Genomic DNA, 12,670 nt, shown 5'->3' with positions numbered 1-12,670 from the left:
GTCACATGACAGTTGTACACCATGGATGGCTTCATGCATGCCATCCATTGTCTACTAGTGTCTAGCTGTGAATCGTCACAGCGATCACATGCACATGTCATGTGATGAGCCGTGGCCAGATCACAGCTGAGCACAAAAAAAAAAAAACAAAAAAAAAACAAACCCCTGAATGAATCGATGTCATTCAGGTAAATGCTTGCTTATAGCAAAGGAAGTCTTTGCTATAAGCAAATTGTGTAAGAAAAGAAAAAAAAAAAACTGATCACTTCCCCAAAGTAGTACAATGTTACTGTGGTAACATTGTACTACTTTGGTCATAGGGAAATATGAAAAGAAAATCTTGAAGAAAAAGAAAAAAAATGTAATAAAAAATGAATAATAATAAAAAAAAGTAAAAAAAATGATTTTTTTTTTTTTTTTTTTTCTTCCATACTGTCACCAGTCAGTGTCCCTGATCACCGCTATGCCAGTGATAGGATGACGCTGTACTGCACTGGTGACAGTATGTAAAAAAAAATAATTGTGACAATCATTTTTTTCATTTTCTGAAAAATTCGGACAAAAAAAATACAACTTCAAAAAACTCGCCATGCCTCTTATGAAATCCGTCGTACTGTCTACTTTACAAAAAGGGGTCATTTGGGGAATATCTGTACTGTTCTGACATTCTTGGGCCTCAAGAAATTAGATTGGCTGTCACTACTTCAGGATTGATCAATATTCAGACCTATACCAGAGTTTGTGAACTCTATCACTTTCCTACAAACTAAAAAATACATCCTAATTTGGGTTATTTTCACCAAAGACATGTAGCAGAATACATCTCGGCCTAAATTTATGAAGAACCATTACGGATTTGCGAACTTTTATAACAGAAACAAAGAAAACCGTGTTTTGTTTTTAAATTTTCGGTCTTTTTTGGTTAATTTAGCCAAAAATAAAAACCCCAGCGGTGATTAAATACCACCAAAAGAAAGCTCTAGTTGTGTGAAGAAAACGATGAAATGTTTGTTTGGGTACAATGTTGTATGACCGAGCGAATTGTCATTGAAATTGTGAGAGCGCTGAAACCTGAAAAATGGCCTGGGCAGGAAGGGGGTAAAAGTGCCCGGCATGGAAATGGTTCATCGATACGAGAAAATCAAAAAGAGCCGCCTAGCGGAGGATGGTTTCCATCCAACGACCTCTGGGCCAGCTCTGGGAAAGGTCCCCTGGCACTCAAGGTGAGGATGCCAAAAGTGCGCCCCTCCCCCGAGCTCCTTCATTCGGGAAAACAAAAAGGGAACCAGGGAACAAATGCCATAAGCGCTCGCTTACACCCTGAGCCCCCGCTCACACCCAAAACCATTTCAAAATCGGGCGACCTGCTGACACCAATGCCTATGCAAACCGCACCAAAAGCTCTGCTGCGTGCACTACTTTAGAGGTCGGCGCGGCTCCGACAAAGCCGGAACCGCACCCATAGGACCGCTGTAATAGCGGACAATAGGGTGCGACTTGGCCTACAGTTTTGCAAGTCGCAGGCCAAGTTGCACCTGACGTGACCGGGGTGTAAGGGGCATGCCAGCGTGTGCGTTCTCGTAGCGCACCTCTAGGACAGACCACTCGTTTCAATAGGCTTCCCTAGGTGGATAGATGGCGCAGGCACCATTTTTAAAACCACAGAGATACATCAATCAATCAAAGTGAGTTGAAAATAATATAGCAAAAAAACAAAACCAATGGACTAAAATGGCTCTTTAATAATTACCAGGAAATCCAAATCCAAAATAGCCGCCTAGCAGAGGATGGTTTGGATCCAACCACCTCTGCTTTATGGGCCCAGCAAGGCATGGTGGGCGTGGCCTGCCTGCCTTCCCACAATGCCTCCTGGCAGAGCTGCTCACTTGCATGCGGTGTCCTGCTTAACAATAGCCTGTGTGCTCCTCATTTTCTTCAGTAAAATCAACTTTTCAACTGACAGACATTATTGATCACATTGATTATGATTATACAAAAAGCATTCTTAGAATTCATAAACATAGTTTGGCAGAAATAGCGCAGAACACCGACATTCAACGCTCTCCATAAGCTGATCTTCTGACCTCTTTGACGGCTTATATACCCCTCGGGCTCTCCCATTGCTTTGCCCCCCGCATCGGCGGGTGGGCAGGATTACAATCGTGGAACGATACAGAGAAAATTAGCAAGCCCCTGCGTAAGGTTGACATGCTAACCCATGAAGCGGTCCCAAATTTTTTCCTCAAACAACCTTCCTTCAATTCAATGCTTTGGATTTCTTGCTTTCTTTCTTTCTTTTTTTTTTTTTTTACTCTTAGCATCAACTATTTTAAAAAATAAAAATTACAAGCTGCGGCTTACGGTTAGAGCGCAACTGAAAGCTGCACGTGCCCTAGCGGCTTCTCCCACCAACCTTCTCTGAAGAAGAGCAGCACGCCTATGGGCATCCCACTGCCCCGTTAGTCTATGGGGGCGCTCCATTCTCTCACTCCTTCTCTTGGCTCCCCTTTCTTTCCCAATGCCTTTCTATACGGCCAGCTCTGGGAAAGCTCCCCCGGCACTCAAGGTGAGGATGCCAAAGTGCGCCCCTCCCCCGAGCCCCTTCATTCGGGAAAACAAAAAGGCAGCAAATGCCATAAGCGCTCTCTTACACCCTGAGCCCCCGCTCACATCAAAACCAATTTCAAAATTGGGTGACCTGCTGACACCAATGCCTATGCAAATCGCACCAAAAGCTCTGCTGCGTGCACTACTTTAGAAGTCGGCGCGGCTCCGACAAAGCCGGAACCGCACCCGTACGACCGCTCTAATAGCGGACAATAGGGTGCGACTTGGCCTACAGTTTTACAAGTCGCAGGCCAAGTTGCACCTGACGTGACCGGGGTGTAAGGGGCATGCCAGCGTGTGCGTTCTCATAGCGCACGTCTAGGACAGACCACTCGTTTCAATAGGCTTCCCTAGGTGAATAGATCGATTTTAAAACCACAGAGATACATAAATCAATCAAAGTGAGTTGAAAATAATATAGCAAAAAAACAAAACCAATGTACCTCGGACACGGCCGATGACAGATCTGAGTACCGGCCCCGTTGCTGGTACCATGTGACCTGCTGTGACCAATCACAGCAGGTCACATGACAGTTGTACACCATGGATGGCTTCATGCATGCCATCCATTGTCTACTAGTGTCTAGCTGTGAATCGTCACAGCGATCACATGCACATGTCATGTGATGAGCCGTGGCCAGATCACAGCTGAGCACAAAAAAAAAACAAAAAAAAAACAAACCCCTGAATGAATCGATGTCATTCAGGTAAATGCTTGCTTATAGCAAAGGAAGTCTTTGCTATAAGCAAATTGTGTAAGAAAAGAAAAAAAAAAAACTGATCACTTCCCCAAAGTAGTACAATGTTACTGTGGTAACATTGTACTACTTTGGTCATAGGGAAATATGAAAAGAAAATCTTGAAGAAAAAGAAAAAAAATGTAATAAAAAATGAACAATAATAAAAAAAAAAGTAAAAAAAATGATTTTTTTTTTTTTTTTTTTTTCCCCCATACTGTCACCAGTCAGTGTCCCTGATCACCGCTATGCCAGTGATAGGATGACGCTGTACTGCACTGGTGACAGTATGTAAAAAAAAATAATTGTGACAATCATTTTTTTCATTTTCTGAAAAATTCGGACAAAAAAAATACAACTTCAAAAAACTCGCCATGCCTCTTATGAAATCCGTCGTACTGTCTACTTTACAAAAAGGGGTCATTTGGGGAATATCTGTACTGTTCTGACATTCTTGGGCCTCAAGAAATTAGATTGGCTGTCACTACTTCAGGATTGATCAATATTCAGACCTATACCAGAGTTTGTGAACTCTATCACTTTCCTACAAACTAAAAAATACATCCTAATTTGGGTTATTTTCACCAAAGACATGTAGCAGAATACATCTCGGCCTAAATTTATGAAGAACCATTACGGATTTGCGAACTTTTATAACAGAAACAAAGAAAACCGTGTTTTGTTTTTAAATTTTCGGTCTTTTTTGGTTAATTTAGCCAAAAATAAAAACCCCAGCGGTGATTAAATACCACCAAAAGAAAGCTCTAGTTGTGTGAAGAAAACGATGAAATGTTTGTTTGGGTACAATGTTGTATGACCGAGCGAATTGTCATTGAAATTGTGAGAGCGCTGAAACCTGAAAAATGGCCTGGGCAGGAAGGGGGTAAAAGTGCCCGGCATGGAAATGGTTCATCGATACGAGAAAATCAAAAAGAGCCGCCTAGCGGAGGATGGTTTCCATCCAACGACCTCTGGGCCAGCTCTGGGAAAGGTCCCCTGGCACTCAAGGTGAGGATGCCAAAAGTGCGCCCCTCCCCCGAGCTCCTTCATTCGGGAAAACAAAAAGGGAACCAGGGAACAAATGCCATAAGCGCTCGCTTACACCCTGAGCCCCCGCTCACACCCAAAACCATTTCAAAATCGGGCGACCTGCTGACACCAATGCCTATGCAAACCGCACCAAAAGCTCTGCTGCGTGCACTACTTTAGAGGTCGGCGCGGCTCCGACAAAGCCGGAACCGCACCCATAGGACCGCTGTAATAGCGGACAATAGGGTGCGACTTGGCCTACAGTTTTACAAGTCGCAGGCCAAGTTGCACCTGACGTGACCGGGGTGTAAGGGGCATGCCAGCGTGTGCGTTCTCGTAGCGCACCTCTAGGACAGACCACTCGTTTCAATAGGCTTCCCTAGGTGGATAGATGGCGCAGGCACCATTTTTAAAACCACAGAGATACATCAATCAATCAAAGTGAGTTGAAAATAATATAGCAAAAAAACAAAACCAATGGACTAAAATGGCTCTTTAATAATTACCAGGAAATCCAAATCCAAAATAGCCGCCTAGCAGAGGATGGTTTGGATCCAACCACCTCTGCTTTATGGGCCCAGCAAGGCATGGTGGGCGTGGCCTGCCTGCCTTCCCACAATGCCTCCTGGCAGAGCTGCTCACTTGCATGCGGTGTCCTGCTTAACAATAGCCTGTGTGCTCCTCATTTTCTTCAGTAAAATCAACTTTTCAACTGACAGACATTATTGATCACATTGATTATGATTATACAAAAAGCATTCTTAGAATTCATAAACATAGTTTGGCAGAAATAGCGCAGAACACCGACATTCAACGCTCTCCATAAGCTGATCTTCTGACCTCTTTGACGGCTTATATACCCCTCGGGCTCTCCCATTGCTTTGCCCCCCGCATCGGCGGGTGGGCAGGATTACAATCGTGGAACGATACAGAGAAAATTAGCAAGCCCCTGCGTAAGGTTGACATGCTAACCCATGAAGCGGTCCCAAATTTTTTCCTCAAACAACCTTCCTTCAATTCAATGCTTTGGATTTCTTGCTTTCTTTCTTTCTTTTTTTTTTTTTTTACTCTTAGCATCAACTATTTTAAAAAATAAAAATTACAAGCTGCGGCTTACGGTTAGAGCGCAACTGAAAGCTGCACGTGCCCTAGCGGCTTCTCCCACCAACCTTCTCTGAAGAAGAGCAGCACGCCTATGGGCATCCCACTGCCCCGTTAGTCTATGGGGGCGCTCCATTCTCTCACTCCTTCTCTTGGCTCCCCTTTCTTTCCCAATGCCTTTCTATACGGCCAGCTCTGGGAAAGCTCCCCCGGCACTCAAGGTGAGGATGCCAAAGTGCGCCCCTCCCCCGAGCCCCTTCATTCGGGAAAACAAAAAGGCAGCAAATGCCATAAGCGCTCTCTTACACCCTGAGCCCCCGCTCACATCAAAACCAATTTCAAAATTGGGTGACCTGCTGACACCAATGCCTATGCAAATCGCACCAAAAGCTCTGCTGCGTGCACTACTTTAGAAGTCGGCGCGGCTCCGACAAAGCCGGAACCGCACCCGTACGACCGTTCTAATAGCGGACAATAGGGTGCGACTTGGCCTACAGTTTTACAAGTCGCAGGCCAAGTTGCACCTGACGTGACCGGGGTGTAAGGGGCATGCCAGCGTGTGCGTTCTCATAGCGCACGTCTAGGACAGACCACTCGTTTCAATAGGCTTCCCTAGGTGAATAGATCGATTTTAAAACCACAGAGATACATAAATCAATCAAAGTGAGTTGAAAATAATATAGCAAAAAAACAAAACCAATGTACCTCGGACACGGCCGATGACAGATCTGAGTACCGGCCCCGTTGCTGGTACCATGTGACCTGCTGTGACCAATCACAGCAGGTCACATGACAGTTGTACACCATGGATGGCTTCATGCATGCCATCCATTGTCTACTAGTGTCTAGCTGTGAATCGTCACAGCGATCACATGCACATGTCATGTGATGAGCCGTGGCCAGATCACAGCTGAGCACAAAAAAAAAAAAAAAAAAAAACAAACCCCTGAATGAATCGATGTCATTCAGGTAAATGCTTGCTTATAGCAAAGGAAGTCTTTGCTATAAGCAAATTGTGTAAGAAAAGAAAAAAAAAAAACTGATCACTTCCCCAAAGTAGTACAATGTTACTGTGGTAACATTGTACTACTTTGGTCATAGGGAAATATGAAAAGAAAATCTTGAAGAAAAAGAAAAAAAATGTAATAAAAAATGAACAATAATAAAAAAAAAAGTAAAAAAAATGATTTTTTTTTTTTTTTTTTTTTCCCCCATACTGTCACCAGTCAGTGTCCCTGATCACCGCTATGCCAGTGATAGGATGACGCTGTACTGCACTGGTGACAGTATGTAAAAAAAAATAATTGTGACAATCATTTTTTTCATTTTCTGAAAAATTCGGACAAAAAAAATACAACTTCAAAAAACTCGCCATGCCTCTTATGAAATCCGTCGTACTGTCTACTTTACAAAAAGGGGTCATTTGGGGAATATCTGTACTGTTCTGACATTCTTGGGCCTCAAGAAATTAGATTGGCTGTCACTACTTCAGGATTGATCAATATTCAGACCTATACCAGAGTTTGTGAACTCTATCACTTTCCTACAAACTAAAAAATACATCCTAATTTGGGTTATTTTCACCAAAGACATGTAGCAGAATACATCTCGGCCTAAATTTATGAAGAACCATTACGGATTTGCGAACTTTTATAACAGAAACAAAGAAAACCGTGTTTTGTTTTTAAATTTTCGGTCTTTTTTGGTTAATTTAGCCAAAAATAAAAACCCCAGCGGTGATTAAATACCACCAAAAGAAAGCTCTAGTTGTGTGAAGAAAACGATGAAATGTTTGTTTGGGTACAATGTTGTATGACCGAGCGAATTGTCATTGAAATTGTGAGAGCGCTGAAACCTGAAAAATGGCCTGGGCAGGAAGGGGGTAAAAGTGCCCGGCATGGAAATGGTTCATCGATACGAGAAAATCAAAAAGAGCCGCCTAGCGGAGGATGGTTTCCATCCAACGACCTCTGGGCCAGCTCTGGGAAAGGTCCCCTGGCACTCAAGGTGAGGATGCCAAAAGTGCGCCCCTCCCCCGAGCTCCTTCATTCGGGAAAACAAAAAGGGAACCAGGGAACAAATGCCATAAGCGCTCGCTTACACCCTGAGCCCCCGCTCACACCCAAAACCATTTCAAAATCGGGCGACCTGCTGACACCAATGCCTATGCAAACCGCACCAAAAGCTCTGCTGCGTGCACTACTTTAGAGGTCGGCGCGGCTCCGACAAAGCCGGAACCGCACCCATAGGACCGCTGTAATAGCGGACAATAGGGTGCGACTTGGCCTACAGTTTTACAAGTCGCAGGCCAAGTTGCACCTGACGTGACCGGGGTGTAAGGGGCATGCCAGCGTGTGCGTTCTCGTAGCGCACCTCTAGGACAGACCACTCGTTTCAATAGGCTTCCCTAGGTGGATAGATGGCGCAGGCACCATTTTTAAAACCACAGAGATACATCAATCAATCAAAGTGAGTTGAAAATAATATAGCAAAAAAACAAAACCAATGGACTAAAATGGCTCTTTAATAATTACCAGGAAATCCAAATCCAAAATAGCCGCCTAGCAGAGGATGGTTTGGATCCAACCACCTCTGCTTTATGGGCCCAGCAAGGCATGGTGGGCGTGGCCTGCCTGCCTTCCCACAATGCCTCCTGGCAGAGCTGCTCACTTGCATGCGGTGTCCTGCTTAACAATAGCCTGTGTGCTCCTCATTTTCTTCAGTAAAATCAACTTTTCAACTGACAGACATTATTGATCACATTGATTATGATTATACAAAAAGCATTCTTAGAATTCATAAACATAGTTTGGCAGAAATAGCGCAGAACACCGACATTCAACGCTCTCCATAAGCTGATCTTCTGACCTCTTTGATGGCTTATATACCCCTCGGGCTCTCCCATTGCTTTGCCCCCCGCATCGGCGGGTGGGCAGGATTACAATCGTGGAACGATACAGAGAAAATTAGCAAGCCCCTGCGTAAGGTTGACATGCTAACCCATGAAGCGGTCCCAAATTTTTTCCTCAAACAGCCTTCCTTCAATTCAATGCTTTGGATTTCTTGCTTTCTTTCTTTCTTTTTTTTTTTTTTTACTCTTAGCATCAACTATTTTAAAAAATAAAAATTACAAGCTGCGGCTTACGGTTAGAGCGCAACTGAAAGCTGCACGTGCCCTAGCGGCTTCTCCCACCAACCTTCTCTGAAGAAGAGCAGCACGCCTATGGGCATCCCACTGCCCCGTTAGTCTATGGGGGCGCTCCATTCTCTCACTCCTTCTCTTGGCTCCCCTTTCTTTCCCAATGCCTTTCTATACGGCCAGCTCTGGGAAAGCTCCCCCGGCACTCAAGGTGAGGATGCCAAAGTGCGCCCCTCCCCCGAGCCCCTTCATTCGGGAAAACAAAAAGGCAGCAAATGCCATAAGCGCTCTCTTACACCCTGAGCCCCCGCTCACATCAAAACCAATTTCAAAATTGGGTGACCTGCTGACACCAATGCCTATGCAAATCGCACCAAAAGCTCTGCTGCGTGCACTACTTTAGAAGTCGGCGCGGCTCCGACAAAGCCGGAACCGCACCCGTACGACCGCTCTAATAGCGGACAATAGGGTGCGACTTGGCCTACAGTTTTACAAGTCGCAGGCCAAGTTGCACCTGACGTGACCGGGGTGTAAGGGGCATGCCAGCGTGTGCGTTCTCATAGCGCACGTCTAGGACAGACCACTCGTTTCAATAGGCTTCCCTAGGTGAATAGATCGATTTTAAAACCACAGAGATACATAAATCAATCAAAGTGAGTTGAAAATAATATAGCAAAAAAACAAAACCAATGTACCTCGGACACGGCCGATGACAGATCTGAGTACCGGCCCCGTTGCTGGTACCATGTGACCTGCTGTGACCAATCACAGCAGGTCACATGACAGTTGTACACCATGGATGGCTTCATGCATGCCATCCATTGTCTACTAGTGTCTAGCTGTGAATCGTCACAGCGATCACATGCACATGTCATGTGATGAGCCGTGGCCAGATCACAGCTGAGCACAAAAAAAAAACAAAAAAAAAAAAACCCCTGAATGAATCGATGTCATTCAGGTAAATGCTTGCTTATAGCAAAGGAAGTCTTTGCTATAAGCAAATTGTGTAAGAAAAGAAAAAAAAAAAACTGATCACTTCCCCAAAGTAGTACAATGTTACTGTGGTAACATTGTACTACTTTGGTCATAGGGAAATATGAAAAGAAAATCTTGAAGAAAAAGAAAAAAAATGTAATAAAAAATGAATAATAATAAAAAAAAAGTAAAAAAAATGATTTTTTTTTTTTTTTTTTTTCTTCCATACTGTCACCAGTCAGTGTCCCTGATCACCGCTATGCCAGTGATAGGATGACGCTGTACTGCACTGGTGACAGTATGTAAAAAAAAATAATTGTGACAATCATTTTTTTCATTTTCTGAAAAATTCGGACAAAAAAAATACAACTTCAAAAAACTCGCCATGCCTCTTATGAAATCCGTCGTACTGTCTACTTTACAAAAAGGGGTCATTTGGGGAATATCTGTACTGTTCTGACATTCTTGGGCCTCAAGAAATTAGATTGGCTGTCACTACTTCAGGATTGATCAATATTCAGACCTATACCAGAGTTTGTGAACTCTATCACTTTCCTACAAACTAAAAAATACATCCTAATTTGGGTTATTTTCACCAAAGACATGTAGCAGAATACATCTCGGCCTAAATTTATGAAGAACCATTACGGATTTGCGAACTTTTATAACAGAAACAAAGAAAACCGTGTTTTGTTTTTAAATTTTCGGTCTTTTTTGGTTAATTTAGCCAAAAATAAAAACCCCAGCGGTGATTAAATACCACCAAAAGAAAGCTCTAGTTGTGTGAAGAAAACGATGAAATGTTTGTTTGGGTACAATGTTGTATGACCGAGCGAATTGTCATTGAAATTGTGAGAGCGCTGAAACCTGAAAAATGGCCTGGGCAGGAAGGGGGTAAAAGTGCCCGGCATGGAAATGGTTCATCGATACGAGAAAATCAAAAAGAGCCGCCTAGCGGAGGATGGTTTCCATCCAACGACCTCTGGGCCAGCTCTGGGAAAGGTCCCCTGGCACTCAAGGTGAGGATGCCAAAAGTGCGCCCCTCCCCCGAGCTCCTTCATTCGGGAAAACAAAAAGGGAACCAGGGAACAAATGCCATAAGCGCTCGCTTACACCCTGAGCCCCCGCTCACACCCAAAACCATTTCAAAATCGGGCGACCTGCTGACACCAATGCCTATGCAAACCGCACCAAAAGCTCTGCTGCGTGCACTACTTTAGAGGTCGGCGCGGCTCCGACAAAGCCGGAACCGCACCCATAGGACCGCTGTAATAGCGGACAATAGGGTGCGACTTGGCCTACAGTTTTACAAGTCGCAGGCCAAGTTGCACCTGACGTGACCGGGGTGTAAGGGGCATGCCAGCGTGTGCGTTCTCGTAGCGCACCTCTAGGACAGACCACACGTTTCAATAGGCTTCCCTAGGTGGATAGATGGCGCAGGCACCATTTTTAAAACCACAGAGATACATCAATCAATCAAAGTGAGTTGAAAATAATATAGCAAAAAAACAAAACCAATGGACTAAAATGGCTCTTTAATAATTACCAGGAAATCCAAATCCAAAATAGCCGCCTAGCAGAGGATGGTTTGGATCCAACCACCTCTGCTTTATGGGCCCAGCAAGGCATGGTGGGCGTGGCCTGCCTGCCTTCCCACAATGCCTCCTGGCAGAGCTGCTCACTTGCATGCGGTGTCCTGCTTAACAATAGCCTGTGTGCTCCTCATTTTCTTCAGTAAAATCAACTTTTCAACTGACAGACATTATTGATCACATTGATTATGATTATACAAAAAGCATTCTTAGAATTCATAAACATAGTTTGGCAGAAATAGCGCAGAACACCGACATTCAACGCTCTCCATAAGCTGATCTTCTGACCTCTTTGATGGCTTATATACCCCTCGGGCTCTCCCATTGCTTTGCCCCCCGCATCGGCGGGTGGGCAGGATTACAATCGTGGAACGATACAGAGAAAATTAGCAAGCCCCTGCGTAAGGTTGACATGCTAACCCATGAAGCGGTCCCAAATTTTTTCCTCAAACAGCCTTCCTTCAATTCAATGCTTTGGATTTCTTGCTTTCTTTCTTTCTTTTTTTTTTTTTTTACTCTTAGCATCAACTATTTTAAAAAATAAAAATTACAAGCTGCGGCTTACGGTTAGAGCGCAACTGAAAGCTGCACGTGCCCTAGCGGCTTCTCCCACCAACCTTCTCTGAAGAAGAGCAGCACGCCTATGGGCATCCCACTGCCCCGTTAGTCTATGGGGGCGCTCCATTCTCTCACTCCTTCTCTTGGCTCCCCTTTCTTTCCCAATGCCTTTCTATACGGCCAGCTCTGGGAAAGCTCCCCCGGCACTCAAGGTGAGGATGCCAAAGTGCGCCCCTCCCCCGAGCCCCTTCATTCGGGAAAACAAAAAGGCAGCAAATGCCATAAGCGCTCTCTTACACCCTGAGCCCCCGCTCACATCAAAACCAATTTCAAAATTGGGTGACCTGCTGACACCAATGCCTATGCAAATCGCACCAAAAGCTCTGCTGCGTGCACTACTTTAGAAGTCGGCGCGGCTCCGACAAAGCCGGAACCGCACCCGTACGACCGCTCTAATAGCGGACAATAGGGTGCGACTTGGCCTACAGTTTTACAAGTCGCAGGCCAAGTTGCACCTGACGTGACCGGGGTGTAAGGGGCATGCCAGCGTGTGCGTTCTCATAGCGCACGTCTAGGACAGACCACTCGTTTCAATAGGCTTCCCTAGGTGAATAGATCGATTTTAAAACCACAGAGATACATAAATCAATCAAAGTGAGTTGAAAATAATATAGCAAAAAAACAAAACCAATGTACCTCGGACACGGCCGATGACAGATCTGAGTACCGGCCCCGTTGCTGGTACCATGTGACCTGCTGTGACCAATCACAGCAGGTCACATGACAGTTGTACACCATGGATGGCTTCATGCATGCCATCCATTGTCTACTAGTGTCTAGCTGTGAATCGTCACAGCGATCACATGCACATGTCATGTGATGAGCCGTGGCCAGATCACAGCTGAGCACAAAAAAAAAAAAAAAAAAAACAA

General features: G+C 44.7%; 1 protein-coding gene and 4 non-coding genes across 6 annotated transcripts in view; 4 read left to right on the top strand and 1 right to left on the bottom strand.

Moving 5' to 3' along the window:
* Positions 1-12,670, bottom strand: part of TASP1 (taspase 1) — a 663,695-nt gene that overhangs the window by 526,405 nt on the left and 124,620 nt on the right. The window lies entirely within an intron of this gene.
* LOC149451309 (U6 spliceosomal RNA) lies at positions 2,127-2,238 on the top strand. The gene has a single exon (XR_016315079.1). It is a non-coding gene; the product is annotated as a U6 spliceosomal RNA (small nuclear RNA).
* LOC149451308 (U6 spliceosomal RNA) lies at positions 5,256-5,367 on the top strand. The gene has a single exon (XR_016315078.1). It is a non-coding gene; the product is annotated as a U6 spliceosomal RNA (small nuclear RNA).
* On the top strand, positions 8,385-8,496 carry LOC149451307 (U6 spliceosomal RNA). Its single transcript, XR_016315077.1, has one exon. It is a non-coding gene; the product is annotated as a U6 spliceosomal RNA (small nuclear RNA).
* On the top strand, positions 11,511-11,622 carry LOC149451306 (U6 spliceosomal RNA). Its single transcript, XR_016315076.1, has one exon. It is a non-coding gene; the product is annotated as a U6 spliceosomal RNA (small nuclear RNA).

Source organism: Staurois parvus, unplaced genomic scaffold (genome assembly GCF_062004578.1).
Source record: "Staurois parvus isolate SC_StPar_1 unplaced genomic scaffold, SC_StPar_1.0 ptg000543l, whole genome shotgun sequence".
NCBI classification, from domain to species: Eukaryota; Metazoa; Chordata; class Amphibia; order Anura; family Ranidae; genus Staurois; species Staurois parvus.
This window is presented reverse-complemented; position numbering and strand designations above follow the sequence as displayed.